The 26,336-nt window shown below is 35.2% G+C and overlaps 1 protein-coding gene across 4 annotated transcripts in view; it reads right to left on the reverse strand.

Moving 5' to 3' along the window:
- Positions 1-26,336, reverse strand: part of LOC106084246 (death-associated protein kinase related) — a 495,729-nt gene that overhangs the window by 265,564 nt on the left and 203,829 nt on the right. The window lies entirely within an intron of this gene.

The following is a 26,336-nucleotide window of genomic DNA, read 5'->3' on the forward strand; positions in this document are numbered from 1 at the left end:
TGACCGGTTTGGCCTTTCAACAAAGTTGAACAATAAATTAAGAATTGACCCCAGCTCAAACTAACTCTTCCTATCTCTGTAAATCCTATATTGTAACTTGGCATTATTGTTGCTAACTTTACTTTGCTGTCCTCTAAACTATACTCGACCTCGGCCTCTTTCATCAACGGCAGCCGAGCAAACCACATCGCACAAAGGAAGGTGACAATAAAATACTCGTCTCAAACATAACTTGGCCTGTCTTTTTGTTTCTCTCTCCCCTCTCTAGGTCAAAGGCAATCATTTCCTACATTGGTCGTTAAAATTTGTAGTGGATTTCCACTCTCTGAAATCTACTCGCCTTTGCCCCTCTTTTGGTAAATGAAAGTGCCCTGCCGCTTTCTACGTAAGGTAAGGTAAGGTTACATTTAACAGAAAGTTCTCACTCAACATTCTTCAAGTGTTGAAAGATTTTAATCCTCTCTCACCTTTAAGAAACACTTAAGGATAATAATTTGTTTTATCTGAAGCTAAGGAAAACTTTCAAAAATCATTCACAATCAATTCCATTGCTCTAACTATTGATTTCTGCAATTAAAACAGAAAACTTAATATGAGTAAAATTTAACTTAAATATAAGTAAAAAATTAAACTTCCATTTAGTCCATAAATTTTTCTGCCTGTGCCTCTGGCATTGTCGTTTATTTTACTTTTTGTGCTTTTAATGCAAAACCACGCCTTTATTAGCGAATTTATAGCTAATTTTACAATTATCTACCACCTTTTCCTTGTTAGATATGAAATGGGAAAAAGCATATCCATGTATGGTGAGATTTTGTAATAACATGTTGTAATATATTCTACTTTTGCTGGTAACCGCGCATTTAAAAGTTTTAACTAAAAACATTTACTTTCCATAAACGCAGGTTTTGAAGAGGGAAAAGAAGTTTTATGGCAATTAAGATATACGTATGTTGAATATAACTACAATTAATAATAATTTTCTCAGTAATGCAAAATACTATAAAATTGAAAACAATTAAAATGATCAGCTTTCTATATTTCTATGACTAATATGGATGGTTTGAATGGGCTCGTGAACGCTGTGGTTTTTAGCTGATTTTTTTTTTTAATTTTGTATGATAATGTTTTTATGGATTTTGTTATTCTAATATGGAAAAACAACATCAATTAAGTTTTAATTATTTTCATGCGAAATTAAGTGTTTGCAAGACATCTATGTGTTGTAATAGAATAATTAGAAATATTGTCTTTTACTTTGGTATGACAATTTCCATGACGACAATTGAGCAAATAAGGGCGTATTAACCCATTAAGGCCTGACACTTAATTCCAATGTCAATAAAAATTCATATGTTCATTATTTATAACACTTCTATTGACGTTAAGATTTTTTAAAAAATTTTCTCAAAAAAAAAAAATGTTAACAAATTTTTAAAAAAAATCTTCACAAATTATTTAAAAAAAATTAAAAAAAAACTAAAAAAAATCATTATTCAAATCATTTCTATTGACGTAATAGTTTTCTTAATTTTTTCTAATTTTTTTTTTTAATTTAAAAAATTTTAATTTTGGAAAAAAATTTTTTTTGAAAAAAAAAAAAACTATTGGGTTGCCCAAAAAGTAATTGCGGATTTTTTAAAAGAAAGTAAATGCATTTTTAAAATATACTTTTTTCACACTTTTTTTTCTAAAGCAAGCTAAAAGTTACAACTAATAACTGACATAAGAAAGAATGCAATTACAGAGTCACAAGCTGTGAAAAAATTTGTCAACGCCGTCTATATAAAAAATCCGCAATTAATTTTTGGGCAACCCAATAAAAAAAATTTCCTAAGCCCTTATATCTTTACAAGGAAAAAAATATTTTTTTTAATATTATGGCGAACCAAATTTGATCAGGACATCTCTTTCCTAAATGAGAACTATAGCTACATCTGAAACGATTACGACAGAAATCAACATATATTCTGGCAATCGTATAAGACCACATCGAATCAGAAGGTGATTCTGAGACGATCGGTACCACTTATCAATAGATCTAACTCTCTTCCTTCTGACTGTTAAAAACAAATTCACAAAGTAATAATAACCTGTACCACAGTTGTGGTGTCCTGTGTAAAAACGCCAGATCTCGAAGTAGGGAAGGGCGATAAATTTTTCGGGACAACTGAAACCACTCCCAAAACTCTCCCAAATCGGACATATTTATCATATGGGGATCCGATGAAAGGTATTTGGGAGTAGAGCATGAAATTGAGATCCACTTTCAGGACCAAGTGTCTGAGTGTGCACCAAATTTAAACGTTTTAGTAAAAAAACAACGTGGCCCCGACGTTAGTATGTGCGCCTATGATGCTGAAAGCCTGGGTTCGAATCGTGGCGAGAACAGCACAAAACAAATAAAAGCGTGCTAAGTACTGCCGGGCCGAATTTTATATACCCTCCACCATGGATCGCATTTGTCGAGTTCTTTTCGCGGCATCTCTTCTTAGGCAAAAAAGGATATAAGAAAAGATTTGCTCTGCTATTAGAGCGATATCAAGATGGTCCGGTTTGGATCGAAATTAAATTATATGTTGGAGACCTACCAATTCGAATAGGAATTGAGCCCTTTGGGGCCTCAAGAAGTAACATAGAGAGATCGATTTATATGGGAGTTGTTTTAGACTATAGGCCAATTCAGACCATAATAAACACGTATGTTGATGGTCATGAGAGGATCCGTCGTACAAAATTTCAAGCAAATCGAATAAAAATTGCGACCTCTAAAGGCTCAAGAAGTCAAGATGCCAGATCGGTTTATATGGCAGCTGTAACAGGTTATGAATCGATTTGAACCTTATTTGACACAGTTGTTGGAAGTAAGAATAAAATAAGTCATGCAAAATTTCAGTCATATCGGATAGGAATTGCGCCCTCTTGAAGCTCAAGAAGTCAAGTCCCCAGATCGGTATGACAGCTATATCAGGTTATGGACCGATTAGGACCATACTTCGCACAGTTGTTGGAAGTGATATCAGATAAATCGGATAAGAATTGCGCACTATAGAGGCTCAAGAAGTCAAGACCCAAGATCGGTTTCTATGGCAGAATTGCGCCCTCTAGAGGCTCAAAAAGATAAGACCCAAGATCGGTTTATATGGCAGCTATATCAGGTTATAAACCGATTAGAACCATACTTCGCACAGTTGTTGGAAGTGATATCAAAACACTATGTGTTTCAGTCAAATCGGACGAGAATTGCGCCCTCTAGAAGCTCAAGAAGCCAAGTCCCCAGATCGGTTTATATGGCAGCAATATCAGGTTATAAGCCGATTAGAACCATACTTCGCACAGTTGTTGGATGTGATATTGAAACACTATGCGCAAAATTTCAGTCAAATCGGATAAGAATTGCGCACTCTAGAGGCTCAAGAAGTCAAGACCCAAGATCGGTTTACATGGCAGCTGTATCAGGTTATGGACCGATTTGAACCATACTTGGCACAGTTGTTGGATGTCATAACAAAACACGTCGTGCAAAATTTCAACTGAATCGGATAGGAATAGCGCCCTCTAGAGGCTCAAGAACCAAAGGCCCAAGATCGGTTTATATGGCAGCTTTATCAGGTTATAAACCTATATGAACCATACTTATCACAGTTTTTGGAAGTGATATCAAAACAATATGTGCGAAATTTCAGTTAAATCGGAAGAGAATTGCGCACTATAGAGGCTCAAGAAGTCAAGACCCAAGATCGGTTGGTATGGCAGCTATATCAAAACATGGACCGATTTGGCCCATTTATAAACCCAACTGACCTACACTAATAAGAACTATTTGTGCTAAATATCAAGCGGCTAGCTCTACTGCTTCAAAAGTTAGCGTGCTTTCGACAGACAGACGGACGGACGAACAGACGGACGGACATGGCTAGTTCGACATAAAATGTCGCGACGATCAAGAATATATATACTTTCTGGGGTCTTAGATGCATATTTTGAGGTCTTATAAACAGAATGACGAAATTAATATACCCCCATCCTATGGTGGAGGTTATAAAAAAAGTTTTGCAAGTGTGTGCTATTATTCAAAACATTTTGACTGGCACGGTGGATCGCGATTCCTGATATGCCATGTATCTTTATCAACACTTTTTTGAAAATTGATTAAGTTACTCTGCATACGCAACTTGTATTGAGTAGGGTGTAGAGCACGCTTTTGTATTGAAGCGTGTTTTGAAGCAGAGCGCAATAAGTCCTCTAACTCTCCTCAGCGCAGTAAGAGAGAAGAAAGCCTTACTTTTTATTATTCCCATACAAACTAATCATCGATGCTAAGAACAACAAACACCTCAACATTGCCAAACGTTCTTCAAATCATCAAATACATCGCAGAAACATATTTTGATAACTCTCTTCTTATTGTTTCTAACTTTAAAAGAGTTCTACTCGGCATTGCTATTTTTCGATTGAAGTTATTTCATACATAATTCTAAGCACTTATGGTTACATCGCCTAACTGAAAATTTATTTCACTTATCCGAACTACGCTTAACTGAATATTACGGATAAGTGAAAATAGATTGATGTTTTTTTAGCGTTTCACTTACATGGTTTCGACTGTATTACCCGAAATTTGGAACAGTGGGTTGAACTAGGACTCTCAATACTGAAGCGAAAAAGGTCCACATGCCATGCGATTTAGGGTCTTGAGCCAAGCACAGGTGCATTTATTTACCAATTTGGCTGAAATTTGGAACAGTGAGTTCTAATAGTCCCTTTCACATCCAAGCTAAATATCATCCCGATTGGACTATATTTAGATAGAGCTGCCATATAGACCGATCTTAAAGACATAACAGGCGCATTTAAAACAAGATTTCGCTAAAAGTTGTCACAGTAGGTTATACTGAACCTATCGATACCCGAACTGAATATGGTCCAGATCGGATATAGTCTATATTTGGCATAGCTGGCACAAATACCTATCTAACGATTTTGTGTCTCAAGCCCATAAAAGGCGTATATATTACCCGATGTCGCTGAAATTTGTAGCAGTGAGTTGTATGGGGGCTCCCGACATCCGAACCGAATATGGTTCAGATCGGACCATATTTGGATATAGCTGCCATATAAACCGATCTAGTTATGAACCTTCAGCTCAAATTTTCCGATTTATTATAGTTCCTAGTATATTTCCTACATCATATACAAACATTTTAGAAACCATACCAGACAATTTTTTTCGTATCGCAACAGTATTGTACGAATTAACATTTAAACAAAAACTATATGACTTTGCTAAATCTTAAAATCATAAAAATGCAATTAAAATTTTAGCACATGTAAATCAACATTCAATAGCATTTACGGCTATTACTTAACACTTTTCAGAGTCTCCACAAACAACACTTGTTTAATGGGGCTGGCAATGATAGCCAGTTGCTTAAGTGAAGCATCATTATATGCTCAATTCATATATTTTTTGAATATATAATGAAGTAATGAACATTCTTTATTGACTGAAACTCCGAGGGAGACTTCAGTAGCTAAAGCTTCTTTCTATATACATGACCAGATATCAACAAACATACAAATACCCATGATGATAACCTTAGAGACAAACAAAACAGCCATCAACTATCTACTGTCAACATTTATAATAAACTCAAAGGCAAATTATAAATAATTTCTAATAAGCAAAAAATTTGAAAAAAAAAGAAAAAAATTAATTAAACAAAAATAAATTTCGAATTTTGCCACTTCATTTAGAATGAGAATTGTATTGATTAGCTTTTAGCGTATAATTATCGTATATTTTGTTGTGTTGTATGTTCCTTATGGTTTTTTGTCCATTCGTTATTTGTAATTGATTTGAATGAATAGTCATTTACTCCTTGAATATCATCTCTCGAGACTTGTAGAAAGTCATCGTAGTCGTAGAAGTCATTGTCGTCACTGTTGTCATCAACATCGATGTTATTTTGTGAAATTTGCATAATTATTGTTTATTATGGACAAAAAAAAAAAAAACAACAGCACATTAACATTAAGCCCGTCAATAGATTTCAAATTTAACACATCGCCGCCAAAGTGTATGACAGTTGAAAAGGTATTCCTAAACGGTGGTTGTCATTGCTCTTTATTTCTGTTGCATAGAGCCCAATGTATGATTTTGAAGAATGCACAAATCTTTTGTTGTCTCAATGGCTATCATTATACCTAATTGTCTTTGATTATCTTAATGTTTGCTGGTGATTTTATTTTTTGCTTATAAGCCTTCAGAAAATATGGAATTCCCATGGCATGTTTACTGTTTAATTATTAAAAAAGAATTTTAATTATTTCACAAAAACGGAATAATTTTTGAAAATTGTTAATTAACAATAGGGGAAAAATGATAAGCGGAAGTTATCATAAGTATACAAGTTAAAGATTAAAGCCCAAGTTGACGATTTTAATTTAAAAATGCGTAATGTTTAAATTTTTTTAAGACAAACTGTTCTTTGTTGAATTATTTTTTACTTGTTATTAAGAAACATTGTCTTTAATTTTAGTTAAGTTTATTCATTACTTTGCGTCATGTTTAAAAAGACAAAAGTCTTTTAATGAAGATTACTATACCGTTGAAGGTTAGGAAAATTTGCCTTGGGTGAAAGATTTTTTACCTTGTATTAAGTAAAAAAGTATTAGTATTAAGTCAATAAATTTGGTTAACCCGCAGCCTTTCGGGTCGACGCCGTCCGAGTTAAGGGCGAAACGAAAACGGTCGGAAGGATGGCGAAAATCCTATGGGGTCATCCAGATCGTGAAAAGACGAGGCTTTTACTAAAAGGAAGCAAGAAGGGGGTCAGTATAGCTATTGGTATCATAACGGGACACATAGGACTACGAGCTCACTTATGTGAAATCGGTGCGGCAAGTAATAGCATGTGTAAGGCATGCGGGGAAGATGATGAGACGTTGGAGCATTTCCTTTATTATTGCCCGGCTTTCGCGTCCAACTTTGGTGGAGACACAACATCAGACATGAGCCAACTTAGGGAAGTGGTATCGAAAACAATTAAGGATTTTGTAAGTAGCACGGAATTCTTACCTTAATTTTTTTCTTTTTAGAGGTTACAACAAGCTGATTACAGGCTTAGGTGTACGTCCGTAGTGGCACGGGGAGAATTAATATCTGCACCCCCTTTTCAACCTAACCTAAATAAAAAAAGGAATATTTTCCTAAATTCTTAAATTAATATTAAGAAATATTTCTTAAAAACTTAGGAAAACCGTAAATTGTGGTAATATATAAAATATAAAAATATATGAATTTGTATTCACCTTAAAAATGTCATCCCATTTCCATGAATTTAATTTAAAGATGCGAAATTTTTCAATTATTTTTAAGCAAACTTTTTTTTTGGTGAAAGATTTTTTACATATTCAAGGTTTTTGCCTGTTAGGGCGAAGATTATTAAATTTTACAATTTTTGTTAATTTCTCTTTCGAGATGAGCTTAATGATCAGAGATTTACTTTGCAAATGGAAAAGAAAAGCCAGAGATATTAACACTCACCAACCACTATGGGACGCGTTTCGCCTTTGGCTAGAAAATTTGTCAACCATATTAGGTATGATGGCTTCAAGGGCCGTGCATTGGTTTGTTGTAATTGAATAGTGATAATGAATATCACTATACGGTTAAAGGTTAGGGAAAAAGTTTTTTGTGAAACATGTTGTACTTAGTTTAAGGAATATTTTCTTAAATTAGAGTTAAAGAAATCTAAAAACTGTGGTAATATTTAAAAAAAAAAACAGTAAAATATTTTAATACATTTAAGCTCACTTCAATGATTTGAACCCATGCTAACGATTTTTATTTAAAAAAGATTTGTGAAAGATTTTTTACTTGTTATTAAATAATATTTTTTTTAATTGTAGTTAAAAAATTCTTAAATTGTCGCAATAATATCATTATATTGTTGAAATAATGAATGTAACTATAGGGTAAAAAGTTAGTAAAAATTTACTTTTTTGAAAGATGTTTTACATATTATTATGAAATATCTGAAATAACTCTCTGCTTCAAATTTCAGCGGAATAGGGTAATAAATAAAGCTTTTATGAGGGCAGACCCAAAATCGGCTGATAGATCTTTTTCAAATTTTAACAAAATGGGATAATAAATGCAGCTTCAGAGCCCTAATCGGCATATGGGAGCTAGATCGAAATATAGTCCAATCTGAACCATATTTGAGCCGGATATCGGGTGGCTTAAATCAACTCATTGATTCAAATTTTAGCGAAATCGGGTAATACATAAAGTTTTTGTGGGCTTCAGATGCTTTATCAGTAAATCGGTCTATGTGGCAGCTATATCCAAATACGGTCCGATTTGGCCTTTTTAAAAGCTTCACCTGCGTGCATCAAAAAGACGTATCTGTGCCCAATTTCAGCTCATTGTTTCAATTTTTGAAGGCTTTAGAGTGATGACAACAGACAGTGATTGGACAGACACACGGACATCGGTAAATTGCCTTAGAATTTTACGACGATCCACAATATATGCACTTTGATGGCCGGAAATGGATAGTTCGATGTAATGCAAACGGAATGACTAAAAGAATATACCCCTTTATACCCACCCACCACCATAGGGTGGGTATAAAAAATTTTTTTAAATTTTTTTTCTCTAAAATTTTAAAAAAAGAGAATATATAAAAATATTTCAAAAAAATTGCTACGTCAATAGTTATGCTGTAAATAATAAACATATTTAATTTCATCAAAATCGGACACGGAAATCGAGGGTCAGGCTTTGATGGATTAAGGAAATCTTTGTTTTGGTGAAAAATATTTTACTTGATATTAACGAATATTTTCCTTAATTATAGTTAAATATAAAGTTTTTTTTCCATTGAGTTTATAAAGGTAAAAATCTTTTAATGGATATCACTATACGGTTAAATGTTAGGAAATCTCTCCTTTTTGGGAAAGACTTTTCTTTATATAAAGGTATACTTTCTTAACTTGTAGGTAACAAATTCTTATATTGTCGTAATATTTAAAAAAAAAATCATTAATGAATTTGTACTTACTTTAAAGATTCGAGGCCAAATTCTCGATTTTAATTTGAATATAACGAATTTTTTAATTTTTTTTTGGGAAAACTCTTCTTTGGTTAAAAGACTTTTTTACTTAATATTAAGAAATATTTTCTTAGATTGTAGTCCAATAGAAACTTAACTTTGAGTAGTGTTTATAAAGACAAAAATCCTTTAATGAATATCACCATACCGTTGGCGATATCCTTGGTGAAAGATTTTTTACTAATATTAAGGAATATTATCCTAAATGGCCGTTTTATAGCTCCTCAACTTTGCCTCTTCAACTTTCTTTTATTGAAAAGTTTTTACTTGTACTTTATTTATTGTTAAGTTAATGCTTAACTTTGCGTCTTATTTATAAAAACAAAAATCGTTTAATAAATATCATTATACATAAAGGTTAGGAAAACTTTCCATGTGTGAAAAAATTTTAACTAATATTAAAACATGTATTCTTAAATTGCAGTTCATTAGATCCATAACTTTTCGTTTTATTTTGAACGACTTTTAATCACTATACTGTCTGAGGTTAGGAAAATATTGCTTAGGTTAGCTTGAGAATAGGGTGCGGATATTAACTTTTGTGAAAGAGTTTTAACGTAATTGATGGAATATGCATATGGCAACCCGACATAACATGGTTTTACTTTTGTTTGTTCTCTTATACCCACATTTTAAATATTCAATCAGTCTCTTTTTTAATCCCCCAAAGTGAAAGTCTGTTTAAGATTAATAAAAACAATTAAATAACACATAGTTTCAAGCGTTTTTTTCGGTGAAATTAAAAAAAAAAAAAACATTAAATGGTCCTTTTATCGATCCTTAAGTCTTCTGCAGCTTTCAACTTTCTCCTAGTGAAAGATTTTACTTAAAATTTCCTTTATTGTTGCTAAGTAACCCCTTAGCTGTGTGTTTTATTTTTAAAAACAAAAATCCTTAAATGAAGATCACTATACTAAAATTTTAGGAAAACATTCCTTGGTGAAAAACATTTTAACTAGTATTAAGGAATATTTTCTTCAATTGCAGTTCAGTAGACTATTAACTTTGCGATTTATTTTAAAAGACAAAACTCTTTTAATGCAAAGAAAACTCCATCAGAAGAAATTTTTTATGAAGATCGCTATGTCGTCAGTAGGAAAAGGTTTTTTCTTATTTTTAAGGAATATTTTCTTAAATTTAAGTTTTTTTTTAAAATTTTTACAATACTTGTAGAGAATACTCAAAAAACTACCAACTGCCTTATTCAGCGAGGCATCAAAGCAACATTCAGTATGCCACTCCAGTATTACATTCATGTCTCTTTGGTTGATTACCACTTCGAAAAAAAAAATCAATGTCAATAAATTAAAATTTCCCACTTATTTATGTTGCATTACGTTGAACCCCTCAACAAATATCATGGTAATATTTTAATTAAATACCAGATGATAATAAATGGCATGCCGGGAAATTGTGTTAATTGTCAAATCACTCAATGACATATGGGGGCAACACTCACATTTTGTAACATCTCCATCAGTCAAATTTAATAAAATTTCTCTTTAGCTGACAGCCACACAGTTTTTGTTTTTTAATTTATTTTTAATATTCAACACAAAGTGTAATTAAAACAAGTATTTGTAAACTTTGAAATAAAAAAAAAGCCAAAGCAACGAATAAAACAAAAAAAAAAAAACAATATAAAATCGAAATCATTAACGAAATTGTATGAATTAGCAACAAATGATGATGAACGAACGCATAAAAGTAACTACAACTTGACCAAGTGCTATGGAGTGATGACTGGACTGGTCAGCCTTGAATGGCCTTGAAGAGAGGTAGCAGCTGATGTCGATGCTGTTGCTGCTGCTGCTGCAGCAGCACTAGCATCAGCATCAGTTCAATAGCTCAGTAACCGACTATTAATCTCAGCTAGGCATTGTATCTGCTATGGAATTGATGCCATAGAAGTTTCATTGTTGGGGCATTTTTATTGGATGACTAATTTCAGTAAAGTCAAGCATTGAACGAAATCATAGATGCATTTTTTTTTTTGTTTTTGGGCAAAGCAGAAATCGATAAATTGTAAGTCCATGTCCATGTCATTTGACCATATCAGAGATAAAGAGATGCTGATGACGATGATAACCACCAACTAAGACAAATCAAAAAGTCACGCATGCGTCGCACGGCTACAATAAAGGCAATGTGTTTGGCAACAGGTGTTGTGATGGGTATCTAAGAGAGAAACAGTGTTGCCATTAAACAAAAAAAAAATCAAAGATGATGTTGACTAATATAGAATTTTTTTGAGCAATTTCCTTTGATTAGAAGATTTTTTAGAAAAGTTGCTATTTTTAGAAAATTTTTCGGAAAATTGCTGGAAATTTTTCAAGAAATTTGTTGTTTGTAGAAACATTTTCAGATGGTGTCTAAGAGAAAAACAGTGAGCAAAACGGTTTGCTGTTAATGGAAAATGTTTTAGGAAATTAGCTATTAACAGAAAATTTGGAGGTGGAGAGGCCCCCTCAACATTTGGTCCACATTTGGATATTCGATTAGTTTTCCACTCTCAAATACCTTTCATTTGAGTCCCATATTGCCATGATTGGTCTATATCATCATTTGGCGGGCTTTGGGGGTAGAGGGCCGCCCCCTAGTACCCTATCTCAAATTTGGAATCAAATTTCTATTTTTTAGCAACTATAAAAAGTGCAAACAATATTTCTTTTGACTCGCCGCAACCATCTCCCAAATCTGGCATTTTTGAAAATTGGAGTAAGGGTGAGAGCCCGTTCCCCCTTCAGTGTGGATATTTCGAGAAAATTTTGTTCAGCCGTTTTTGAGTCTACACGGAACACACAAACAAACACTTGACCCACATTCGAATATTCGATTCGTTTTCTACTCTCAAATACCATTCATTTGAGTCCCATATTGTCACGATTGATTTTTGGCTTTGGGGGCAGAGGGCCGCCCCCTAGTACCCTTCCTCAAATTTGGAATAAAATTTTTGTTTTTAAGCAACTGTAACAAGTGCAAACAGTATTTCTTTTATATCGCCGCAACCATCTCCTAAATCTGACGTTTTTGAAAAGTAAGGTAAGGGGGAGGGTCCGTTCCCCCTACAGGACCATTCTGCACCATGTGTGAAAATTTCGAGAACATTTGGTTCAGCCGCTTTTGAGCCTAAACGGAATACACAACCAAACACTTGACTCGCATTTGGATATTCGATTCGTTTTCTACTCTCAAATTCCATTCATTTGAGTCCCATATTGTCACGATTGGTCTATATATCCATTTGTGAATATTTCGAGAAAATTAGGTTCAGCCGTTTTTGAGTCTAAACGGAACATACAAACAAACACTTGACCGCATTTAGATATTCGATTCGTTGTGTTTTCTCAAATACCTTTAATTTGAGTCCCATATTGTCATGATTGCTCTATATATCCATTTGGCGGGCTTTGGGGTGGGGGGACCGCCCCTAATACCCTACCTCAAATTTTAATACCAAATTTTTGTTTTTTACTAACTATAACATGTGCAAACAATATTTCTTTTGACTCACCGCAAGCATCTCTTAAATATGGCATTTTTGAAAGTTAGGGTAAGGGGGAGGGTCCGTTCCCCCTACAGAACCATTCTGCACCATGTGTGAAAATTTGGAGAAAATTAGTTTCAACCGTTTTTGAGCCTAACGGAACAGACAAACAAGTGAATAATCAGATGTAGACACTTTTTGCGGCAAAGTCGATGCAAATTTTGTCACGAATCTAAATAATGCATAAAAATGAAATTCGAACCATACATGCCTAAGTATATTGCAAAATACGAAGCACGTCTCGGTCAAAATTGCAAAAAAAAAGGAATGTCCCTGACAAAGAACGAGATATTGTAACGAGAATTGGGAACTCCGAACACAAGCGAAAATTTTACGGAGCCAAAAAGGTTTCGAAATACCGAGGTGATCAACTTAAGGCAGCCGGAGAAACTAGGGCCTTGAAATTTCGCACACAACCTGTACCCCCTTTCCTACACGGCAAATTTTTTCCTCATTTTTTTTGGTTCTATTCCAAAACATTCTTAGGCTTGAGTGCATCTCGAATTTGCATTATTGAATCTGCGTAAGGTATTTTTATTTACTTTTATATACAAGTTTCAAAGGTATGGCGGCCTTCCTAAATGACTCAAAAACTAGATTTTCGGATAAGTATTGTACTCCCTAATAACGTTCATACTTTTATGAAAAACTTACATGTCCGCTCTTTTTGGGTTAAAGGGACCACCCAGTTATTTTATTCCGAATTTGGTTTGAGATTCTTTCTGTACTACCAAAAGATATTTCATTTGAATCCTATATTGCTCGTATTGACCAACAATTCCTAATGGGGGAGCCAAACTCTTTCGCTCAAATTTCAATGTCTAAAGACCTGTCATTCGAATACTATCCCGATCACCTATCAACTCATCTGGGCGAGTTTTAGATGGCAGGGGCATTCCCGAAATTCGATATCAGATTCATAATCCACTCGCAAAGACCTTTTATTTGAGTCCCATAATAATCGAGTCGTGTTACTGATCGGTTTGAGGGTTTTTTGATGGTGGGACAGCGTACCGAAATTCTTGACTCCAAATGGTAATCATACTTAACTCGTAAATACCTCTTTTTTGATACCTATGTGGGTCCTATTGTGTTAAAAGACCTTTTGGGAGCTTTTAGGTGGAACATTCCCCCCAATTAATTAAAGTCATGTTTAAGTGGCAGTTTGCAATCAGTTTCAATAAGACATGTTAATTCTTTTCATATACTTAGCACACTATCTGTTACCAGACCTGTCCTTCTTTGGATCCCCTAACACTTGTCCTCTAAATTTTGTATTAGATTCGTGCTCTACTCTCAAATACCTTTCATTTAAGTCCCATATTGTACCAATCGCTTCTAATGCCCGCTTTGGGGGGGATTAGGATAGGACGTTCCCCTTGATACTTGAACCCAAACTTAAATGTAAGATTTTTGTTTATGGCTTACCTTAATGAGAAAAAAACAATTCAATTCAAATTCAATCAAATGGAGGCCACATAGCGCAGAGTTAGCATGTCCGCCTGTGACGCTGAACGCCTGGGTTCGAATCCTGGCGAGACTATCATATAATTTTCGGCGGTGGTTATTCCCTCCTAATGCTGGCGACATTTGTGAGGTACTATGCAATGTAAAAACTTTTACTCAAAAGAGGTGTCCCACTGCGGAACGCCGTTCGGACTCGGCTATAAAAAAGAGGCCCCTTATCATTGGGCTTAAACATGAATCGGACTGCACTTATTGATATGTGAGAAGTTTGCCCCTGTTCCTTAATAGAAAAATGGTAAAATTTTGAACCTTTCTTGTTCAGTTAAAAAATGATATTTGCCCAGGAACATTCTATAAGGTACAGCGGGGATACCTTTATCCTATCCATTAGTGGTCTTCCATTCAAGTAAAGCAAAAGATAAGGGACCTTCTTTCTAATTCCTCACAGAAAACTCTTCAAAAACCCATCAAAAAGGGCAACCCTCCTTGCTAATCGTTACTTTATAGGCTGTCCATCATCGTCATCGATAGATGGAATATTAATACATTTCAGGTTATTTAATGGCGTTAAACATAAAACAGACTGGCCAAGATCAACTTGGACTTAAGAATACCATCACCCAAGTCAGTCAGTCACCACTCGAATAAGCATTGATGAGCGCATAAATGTTTCCCTGAAGGTTTTTGTTTTTGGTTTCTATTCAATTTTCTGTGCAGGTTTTCGTAACGAATCATTTATTCACTTTTGTCCAAGAGTGGGTGGATGGTTTTTGTGATTACTGAAATTTATTCGAATGTGATTATCTTTTGTTATTTTAAGTCAAAGTGCCACTATTGACACTTAAACGCCTACTAAATGAAATACCAAAAATATTACCAAACGAAGAAACCACATAACAAAAGTCAGTTGAATTTTTAGATATATAGAAAGAGGAAGGGGTGATTGCTGCTTTGTGGTTTTTCTGTTGCATTATCATAAGGCCAAGAGACAAGGTTACAACTCTTTGAATGGATAACAACTGAATGAAAGTTGTAAAATGTAAGATTACAAAATCATTCATCTAGATTTCATTTTATAATCAATGTTTACAATGACTCTTAAGTTGTATGAAGAAATCAATTTTTTTCAATTCGTCATTAAATGAATGATGAGGTACCACCAGAGCTGAGGTTTAATCATTTTCTACAATGGCCAGATGTGTATTTATGACTGGTGTTGATTGGATTGAACTCCCCAAAAATTTACATAAACCAAGATTAGACATTTATAACACTTGAAATCGTAACAATGCTGTATAGTGAAATAGATAAACTATATTTATAAGATGAAACTATTGTTGTATTGTATCATTGAATATATAAATGCACGATTAATATAAGCGTTTTTTGAAGTGATGTCAAATTACATAGGAAATGATTGTAAAAGGTCAATGGCTATAAAAATGAAGAGCATTTAAAACTAAAGTAATTGAATTGTATTGTACAACATAAATTATTTGTGGTATTTTGAATTGTGATACCATGTGGCATAAAGTTGTTCATAATATAAGGAGATCCAAGCATTTTAAGTTTCTATATGCATGGTTATGTATGATAACATTGAAAGATAACATTTCCTTTGTTGAAAGATTTAGGAGTTTTTATCTCAAGAGGAATTTTTATCCTTAACTTTGCATCTTAAGAACAAAAATCATTTAAGGAAGATCACAATATCGTTGAAGGTTAGCAAATTGATTTTGGAAAAAGACGAATATTAAATCATAGCTAAAGACACCGAAAACCCTTGCAAAACATAAAGCGTCCATAATTAGATGAAGAAAGTCGAATGTTAGGTTTTCAAAAAATATTTCACAATTGAATAACTGGTTCTTTAAGGTTAGAATAATCAGCACATTCTTCATAACGGAATTAAACGTTTTTAAGACTTTGTTCTTCATTATTTTTGAAACAATTTTAATCATAACATTGAAAGATAACATTTCCCTTGTTGAGAGATAAAGGAATTTTTATCTTAATAGATCCTTAACTTTGCGTCTTAAGAACAAAAATCATTTACGGAAGATCACAATATTGTTGTAGGTTAGCAAATTGATTTTGGAAAAGGAACAATATAACATCATAGCTAATGAAACCAAAAACCCTTGTAGAACCGACAGCGTCCCTAATTAGAATGAGAAAGTCGAGGTAAGTTCTTAAAAAATATTTCACAATTGAAGAACTGGTTCTTTAAAGTTAGAATAATCAGCATTTTCCATAACGGAATTTAACCTTTGTGGGACTTTGTTTCGTATTATTTTCGAAAGATTTTTAATGATAACATTGAAAGATAACCTTTCCTTTGTTGAAAGATTAAAAAATTTTTAACTTAATAGATCCTTAACTTTACGTCTTAAGCATAAAAATCCTTTAAAAAGATCACAATATCGTTGAAGGTTAGCAAATTGAATTTGGAAAAATAACAATATTACATCATAGCTAATGAAACCAAAAACCCTCGCAAAACCGACCGCGTCCCTAATTAGAGGGAGAAAGTCGAGTGTTAAGTTTTCAAAAAATATTGCACAGTTGAAGAGCTTGTTCTTTAAAGTTAGAATAATCAGCACATTCTTCATTACAGAATTAAGACTTTTTAAGACTTTTTTAAGACTTTGTTCTGCATTATTTTCGAAAGATTTTTTATGTTCTTAACTTGAATTCATTGTCAATTACCATGAGATCTTGTTTTTTAAATTTTTTCTTTCTCTTCTACAAACTAAGAATTGCCATCAGTGTGAATTGGATTTCAAGATTGCAATATGCTTGCTCAAATACTAGGATTAAGTTTATAATTATATACACAAATTGTTTATACTATCAATAAATGGTTACAACATTTATGGTCTTTATGGCAGGGATGAGATAGTAAAATGCTAACGTTGTGTAACTATTTTTAAATTATTATGGTTGACATTTTGATGAGAAACCACATGTTGTCATAGAAAAAAATACCTATTTTTATATTAAAAATGTGGCACGAGCTGGATATGTAGAGATAAAACTGTTTACGGAATAAAGAGATAAGTTTTAGATGCAGATTATTCATAGATGGAGAACGAATACAGAATAAAATTGAGATAAAAACCGCATGGCAATTGGATTCGGAGGTGGTTATGTAGAATAACCATGTTATAAATTTAAAAGCCCATGAAAAATTTTTAAAAACCATTCTTATGATCACAAATTGAAGTGGTTTCAAATAATTGACCCTCTTAAGATATAAAGAAATCTTTTTGGGCCCATTCCATTTTATGTCTCTTATAGTTTTTATACCCACAACCAAAGGATGGGGTACACTACTCTAGCCACTCTGTTTGTAACATATCGAATTATTGATCTGCGATCCCATAAAGTACATATATATATTCTTGATCGTCCCGACCCTTTGAGTCGATCCAACCGTATCTGACCGTCTGTCGAAACCACGATAACAGTCGAAAGCGTAAAGCTAGCCGCTTCAAAGTTTGCACAGATACTTCTTTTTAGTGTAGGTCGTGGTAGATTGCAAATGGGCCATATCGGTCCCGATTTGAATATAAATAGGTGCCCTTCGAGTTGAATTCCTAAACGCCTAAAATCCGCAATAGTTTTCCGATTATGCTGATGTAGTCTTCTGCTATGACTTCCAATATTTGTGCAAGTTATGGGTCAAGTCGGTCTATAACCTGATAAAGCACCCATATGAACTAATCTTCCGATTTCAAATCTTGAGCCCTTGAATGAAGCCACAATTTTTGTCCGATTTGTGTACAATTTTGCATGGAGTGTTTTCTTTCAACTTCCAACAACCATGTCAAGTACGGTCCAAATCGTTATTTAACCTAATATAGCTCCTATATAAACCGATCTCCCGATTCACATCTTGATCCCATTAAAGACGCAATATTTGTCCGATTAAGCTAAATTTTTGTACGTGATGTTCCGTCGCGACCAAGTGTGGTTGAAATCGGTGCCAAGTGCGGTTGAAATCGTTCTCACGATTTGACATCTTAATCCCCTGGAAGCAGCAATTTTTCTCCGATGTGGCTAAAATTTTGCATTTAGTGTTCTATTCCGAATTTCAACAACTGAGCCAAGTCCGGTCCAAATCGGTCTTTAACCTAATATAGCTCCCATATATTAACCAATCTCCCGATTGTTCTTCTTCGACTTCTAGAAGCTTTAATTTTTGAGTGGTTTGGCAGGAATTTAGTACGTAGAGGAATAAAAAAACCCTTCAACCGATTTAAGGGAATGCACAAAAATACTCAGCTCTTACACACACTCAACAAATTAAACGTTTGGCTTACAAAGAACAAAATACTTAAATTGTGAAGTTTTGCTTTTATTGCAACTGGGTAACGTTTCGCTTCATCATATCGAATGTTTTACGAAGAACAAAATACTTAAATTGAGAAGTTTTGCTTTCATTGCAACTATGTAACGTTTCGCTTCAACATATAGAACGTTAGCCATAAACGTAGTATTATTGAACATAACTAACTTTGTTTATTGTAAACACTTTAGCAGCTTCTACTACGATAATAGGACCTTTATTTTGTTGTTAAACCAAAAACTCTTTAAAAGCAAACATGTATTAATAGCCGCAAACGATTATTCGTTTACAGGACCAATAATTATTCTCTTGAATATCTCCTACTAGAGAGAAAGAGTGAGTATTTAAGCGTATAGAACAGTGATGGGCAAAAATACTCACACAATTGCAGAGCTACAGACAAAGGTCTGCCCGTAACAAGAAAACGCAGGAAGAATTTCAAAGCCAAATACATTGTTTGGATATATATGCTATAATAAAATATTCATTCCAAAGAAATTATTTAAATGTGCGAAAACAACAACTCCCATAAGAAGTTTTTATTTTATTTACAGCATAACGAATACAGTAGTATTGTAAAAGAGGACACAGCGGAGCGTGTCTGGATGGGCTAGTATAGAAGTATACCACAATTTTTATCCGATTTTCTAGATACACTGCAATTTGTATTCCATATAGTTGAAATTGGGTATGTGGAGTACAATCATGCAATCTTACTCACCACCACCTTAACCTCGCCCCCATTAAAGTCGACCCCCTTATTTGACTTTATGAGACCCTAGAAGATTCAATGAGTTTCGTAAGAACTTCAAATTTCTTTGAAGATGCTAAAATTCATTCATTTCATTTTATTTCTTTTTTTATTTTTTTTTTTTTTTGAAAAATTTCTTCTTTCTAAGGATAGGAAATTTTTGAATTTTACGTTAAGGAGGAGATATTTGAAGCTATTTTTACAAAATGTTTTTTTTTTTTGTTTTGAAATCCATCCTTTCTAAAACCTCAAAAATAAAACTCAAACCATATGCTGCATGAGAAAACCTTGAAAAATCTAACAAAAAAAAAAACGGAACACAAACTGGAACAAATCACCGAACAAAATGCCTCCAAATGTGCCTATAAAACAACAAAGGCCAAAAATCACGGACAGACAGGCAAAGTAACATTTACAAAAAAAAAATATTACAAAAACTTTATTAAAATGTCACATGTGTGTAAATAGAAACAAAAGACAATATCAATATCTTGTTTTCTAATATTCTTGGCTGCCGTTGCTCTCTACTCAATGTTGTTGTAGGCGCAATTAGACATGTTTTACAACGCCCCCCATCATGCCATCGAACAAATTTGTCGTAATTCTACGGTGCATAAAGTGTCTCATGGATCATGTAAAGGCGACGACAAACGGCACATAAACGCGAATTTGTTGCCGGCTCCAAGACAATACAAAACAAATTTAAAACAAAACTGCTAAATATTGAGGATTGAAGGAGTTTTGAACATACCAGCTATGGCTTGAGACTGATAGAATTTTCTATGGCCCTCCTACCGTAACAAATTTGTCTCGAGCACATTTTGTATGTATTGTAAGGCATTAGCCATACACATATACATATAGCTGGTATCAATCATGTTTGATGAGATGCCGGAGAGTGAGAGAGAGAGAGAGAGCGAGAAGCAATAAGCGCAGTGTCGCGCCAGCATACCATTTTTGATCTTTGGATTTTTCTTCTTGACTTTGAAGCATTGAATAGGGCCGTGTAGCTTGCGGCGTTTGAATGTAGCACCACATCACACACCAACGTAGCATATGTTGTATGGGGCATACCGGCGCCACAGATAAATATTGAACGCAAGCAATAACAACAACAACAACAATGGGGCAACATGGCTTGTATGGCAACATTTTGTAAAAAAAAAATTGTTGTTGTTGTTAAAATTAAGTCAAATCATCAAATTGCTATTTAATGTCGTTGAAGCGACATAATAGAAAAGTTGTATTTGCCATAATTGTTGTGGATGGCAACGCAAACGAAAACACAAACGGCAACGCGTTACCTGTACTCTTCTGCTGTCCGCTAATCGTGACGCTATAATGATGTGTGATGGTGTTCGCCAATTGTTTTGTGTTAGTAGCACATGTTTAGTATGGTATTTGAAAATTGTTGTTTTAGTTTTTTTTTCATTGTTGTTGTTATTTGTTGCTATCCGTCGGCTTATGAGTCTTTGAACAGGTTTTATCCAAGATTATTGGGATTAGTTTGGTAGTTTTTTTTTAGGGGGAGTCCCCCCTTGTTGATGGATTGGAAGTCGGTTTTAAGAAAAGGGGTCTCCAGGTCCCGCCCCTTCTGGCACCTTTTGTTACACGGATAGGTCAAAATTAGGTAGGGCCACTTGAGCATGAGTCCTCATTGAACTCCTTGGAATCAGGGAATCATATGGGCTTCTAGACGGCTGCACCGTCTTTTAGGCGTAGGTCTTCTCGATCCTGAGGGCATTGGCCGGCCCGATCAGACTATCATGATGTACGTGACGCTGAAGCCTCTGGATTCGGTTAATGTGAGTTCAAAACTGGTTTGAAGATGTAAAGAGCTTTTTGGAACCGAAGACGTAAACATTGGGGGTATGCACTGACACACAGATCTAGACCTTAAAGCAATACCGGGTGGACCGGGTCCTTAGAGTCTGGATGTAGAACAAAGTACCACAGGTTACGCCACAGGAGCGCGTTTTATCGACACTCCAATGGATGACCTCCATTAATAGCCTATAACGGATGTTGACTGAGGAGGGATTTGAATCCGTCTGTTACGCAGACAATGTTTTAATGCTTCTAAGAGGCAAGGAGCCATATTAGGTATGCAGTAGGGCCGAAAGGGTCTTGCAGATGGCATAAGGCTGATGTGGTCCTAGGTGTATCAATGTTAATTTAGAGAAGACTGAAATCTGCTGGTTCACTAGGAAGACAAGGGTGGATCAATCTGATGCACCACGTTTCCTCAATAGAACGATTTCGATAACTGACAAGGTCAAATACCTAGGAGTGATCTTAGATAGGAAACTGAATTGAATGTGTAGTCACATTCAGGAGTCTACCGAGAAAGCTCACAGGTGTTGGGCACTAAATAGACGGGCCGAGACGTACGCTAGTTGAATCCGAGCATAGTCCACTGGCTTTGCAGGAGCGTGATTAGACCAATACTCGATGAAGATGACGCCCACTAGTGCACTGGAGACTATTCTAGATATCCGACCCATTGTGAAGCAGCCACTGCGGATATAAGGTTAAAAGCGATGGGAGATTGAATAGAAGATAGATGCAGGCCACACCATAGCGGTATAATCGAGGCGACGAAAGGAAGCCTGAAAGGAATAGAAGTGTTCCGGATCGGATACCTGAGATGACACTTGAGGTCGATTGTAAGGCAATGCCTCCAGAGGCACAGTCATGGATTGATGGAATTCTGGTACTGCCTTCTCGAAGTTTATGCTACACAGATGGATCAAAACTGAGAACCCAGGAACTGAGATCTTACTCCGAATGCCTCATAATATGATCTGCAGGTGAATATCCGGGCGATCACGGAATGCCTAAAGTGATACGGTATACACTTGAGGTTGATTGCGAGGCATTGCTGCCATAGGCACAGTCTTGGATTGACGGAACTCTAGTATTGCCTTCTGGGAGATCATGCTACACAGATGGATCAAAGCTTGAAAACCAAGGGAATGAGATCTGTCTTTGACTGCCTGAGGTCATACCATCGCGGTATAATCGAGGCGACGAAACGAAAAAAGGAACGCTTATGGAATAGAAGAGGCCGAGTGCAAGATACAGCTACCAGAGGCACAATCTTGGATTGACGGAATTCTAGTATTGCCTTCTGGGAGATCATGCTACACAAATGGATCAAAGCTTAAGAACCAGGGAATGAGATCTGTTTTCGACTGCCTGGCCATAAAAGGGTCCTCCAAGTTAAGGGCGTGGGCGACGAATACGCATTTAACGCTTTGGAACAATGTAACGGTCGACAGGGCGAAGAAAATCCTATGGGAGTTCCGGGATGGGGCTATAGTTGAAAGGAAGTAAGAAGGTGGTCAGTATAGCTTTCCGTATGATAAGCTCACCGTGTGCGGCAAGTGATAGCATGTGTAGGGCATGTGGGGATGATGATAGGGCTTTGCTGCATTTAATAAATCATTGCGCGGCTCTCTGGCAACGAATTCAGCGCTACTTTTGGTAACTACTTAAGGGAAGAATATAAAAATTCTAACGCAATAGGTTATTCCGATGCAAAAACAAGTAAAAAAGTGCCAAGTTCGGCCGGACCGAATCTTGGGTACCCACCACCATGGATTCTGCTAAAAATTTATACAACTTAAATTTAGCTGAAGGGCAGAATTTTGTTCCATATACCAAACTTCCGTCAAAACAGCATACATTTAAGCTTCTAGGAACCGAACAAGGCTTATCGAGAGACCGATTTATATGGGAGCTATACCAGGTTGTACACCCATTTGGACCGTACTTGGCATAGATGTTGGAAGTTATAACACAGCATGTGCAAAATTTCAGCCAAATCGGACAAAAAATGCGGCTTCCGGGGGCTCAAGAAGTCAAATCGGGAGATTGGTTTATATGGGAGCTATATCAGGTTCTTGACCGATTTCGACCGTACTTAGCACAGTTATTTGAAATAATATTAAAACACCTTGGGCTAAATTTCAGTCAAATCGGACAAAAATTGTAGCTTCCAGGGGCTCAAGAAGTCAAATCGGGACACCGGCCTATATGGGGGCTATATCCAAATCTGAACCGATATGCCCCATTTGCAATCCCCAACGACCTACATCAATAAGAAGTATATGTGCAAATTTTCAAGCGGCTAGCTTTACGCATTCACCGCTACCGTGATTTCGACAGACGGACGGGCGGGCATGGCTAGATCGACTTAGAATGTCGGGACGATCAAGAATACGCTTTATAGGGTCTTAGGTCAATATTTCGAAGTGTTACACACGGAATGACTAGATTAGTATACCCCCACCCTGTGGTGGCAGGTATAAAAATGTAGTGCTGAAACAAGCGCATATTCTGTGCTTTTGTGTAAGCAGGTTCTTCCTTGTTCGCTCTCCTGTTTGGAAGCGTTGTTTTTGTGTGTTTGGCACGATCTTTAACGAATGACAAAATATGTTACGATTTAAATCGAACATGGACGCGTCAATGATTTTCTATACTCTATTTTGAGCTTCTCCATGCGCTGAATTTCCCGCATGGTGGAAGCGCATTCAAGTGGGACATTGCCTTATAATTTCGCCAGTGAATTCAATGCTCTGGTAGCGCTGTGCCCTCACAAAGATGCTGAAAATTCAGCAAGTTGTGTACTGGGTGGGTCCCAGGCTATTAAGTTATGGCGGGGAATAAAGCGGCCGATGAGCTGGCTATTAATGGATCGCTGATTGCTATGGGGTCAGTGAGCTCAGCTCGCACAGTGGAGCTTCTTGGTTGAGTGGACGTCTTCTATGATGAATGCACAAATAAAACATGGGCCAGGTCTGTAGATTGTAGGGTGTCAAGGGACCAGTGGCCGAGCATTTCGCGGAACAGGACGTCGCTTATCCTGGGGCTGAGAAATCATGACTAAGGATTGATAATAGAAGTTCTGACTATTCATTGCAACGCACAGATGGAGAAATTCGAAAAGAACTGGTAAAAATATGCCATTTGAAGACGGATAGAGAAAACTCGTTGAAATTTGAAATGGTTAAAGCTGAGAAGTTATCGCTTTATCCATTTCAAGCTTCAGCTTTATCCATTTCAAATTTCACAGAGTTATTTTTATCCCTTCTCAAATTTCATATTTGTAAGTAGTTTTCTTTTGATTTTGTCCCACTGTGCAATGTGAGATCGTTGATGTCGCGCTGGGCGCTAGAAGGCGCAACCTTTGCAGCATGTGAGATGGAGAAGGTCTAGCACCTGTTGTATCACTGCCACCCCCAATTGCGAGAAGACCCAGGATTATGACTGAACATCTCTGTCCGTGCCTGTATTCTCTATATGAGCTCTTAGACCTATTGTAGTCTTAGAGTACTATAGAAGCCTGAATTGGCTGACTGGACATACTCTCGCCAAGGAAAGTTCTTTCTTCTTACCTTATGTGTAAGTTTAGTTTTTCTGTCCTTTTTTGCGGTGTTGTACCCTGCTGTGGTGTATGTTTGTCTGTTTTTTCTATTCTATCTTCTAGAGCGAAAACAATGGACCTAAAGATTCAGAGTAGAGACTTGAGGGGTTTCCAATAGAATGACAGTAGACGCTCCTATATTCGTTCCAGGCAAATGTTAGACAATGGTGACGTCACAATGTATCTTCCCAATGGAATCCCCTGCTTGAAATGGACTGTATTTTAATGGTGGCCTAAAATTACTCCTCAGGGAAGGAGGGGTATTGTAAAGATCAAAATACCAAAATTGGTTCCCAAAAGTAAAAATGAAAATACAAAACTATTTTCTACTTTGTAGACTGTTGTCAGCATTGCCAAATGTAATCAAATGATAAATTCATACTTTGTTCTGCTTCCAACCATGTGAGCAAGTGTGACATAAATTCTTACAAAATAATATAAAATTGCAGATTTGTGTTTTGTTGTCTAGCTAAAACTTGAATTTTTCTTCGAAAAACCAAACAAACAAGTGGTCAAAAAATCACCCCAGCAGTATTGAAATGAGAATTCCCTCGTATTAAGCCACAGGCAGTGAATTGTTTTGTAATACTTTACACTGCTAATTAGTGTAGAAATATTTCTTAACAAAAACCATTTTCTATACAACTGTTAATTATAAAATGATGTGAAAATTTATAATAAACAAATAAAATTAATAAAAAAAACAGACAATTATGCAATGATGTTGTAATTGCAAACATTAAAATGGGCTCGCATGCCAGCCGCCAAACGGCTGTGTTTAAAAATAAGAATTTTTAAAAGAATCACAGAGAAAAAAAAGAGAATTTTTGCATTTTTATGCAATTCAGCAGAACAGCCATAAATATCTAATAGCAAGACCCCGTAAATGTGAATTAAAGCGAAACCAAACAAAAAACTAAAATTCTTTTATATGCATAATAATGTCTTCAAAAAAATGTTTTCTTATGCACATACCCCATACATTGTACAACAATCAGCGCCAGAAATTCAAATGAACATTTTTATTAGCTTGGTTATAGATAATAAATTAAATTACTCACTTAAAGATCATTAAATTGGCATTTAATAGCGTGTGATTTATTTAGCAACTAACAAATTTGCCACAAAAGTATATCAAAAGTCCATAAAAACCATGGGGAGAAAAACGCCATCAAGGCGATTTACATATACCATAGAGAACCAGAGAGTGGTTAATCATACCTGCAATACAAACAGAGAAAACGGAAATAAAAGACAATTAATTGGTGCAAAATTGGAAACATGAAATCGAAAACGAAATATAAGTAAATACTATACCATAAACATGAATTAGCAAAAATAAATCGAATAATAATTTTGCAAAATTTCATTTCAATAGAAAATTTTGTCAAAATATAATTTTTAAAAAAAATTTGTTCAAAATGTTATTGTAAAAGAAATTTAAGGCAATATTTTAATCTTAAAAAAAATATTAAAAAAAATTATTTTTTTACAGTAAGTTTTAAAAATTTTATTTTTATATAATTTTAGGGGTGGGCGGACGCTCCCCCTTACCCTAATTTTCAGAAACGCCAGATCTCGGAGATGCGTGTTGCGATTTAAGCAAAATTTTATTTGCTCTCTTATAGTAACCTACAAACAAAAATTTCATATCCAAATTTCGGATGGGG

This window comes from Stomoxys calcitrans, chromosome 4 (assembly GCF_963082655.1).
Source record: "Stomoxys calcitrans chromosome 4, idStoCalc2.1, whole genome shotgun sequence".
Lineage (NCBI taxonomy): Eukaryota > Metazoa > Arthropoda > Insecta > Diptera > Muscidae > Stomoxys > Stomoxys calcitrans.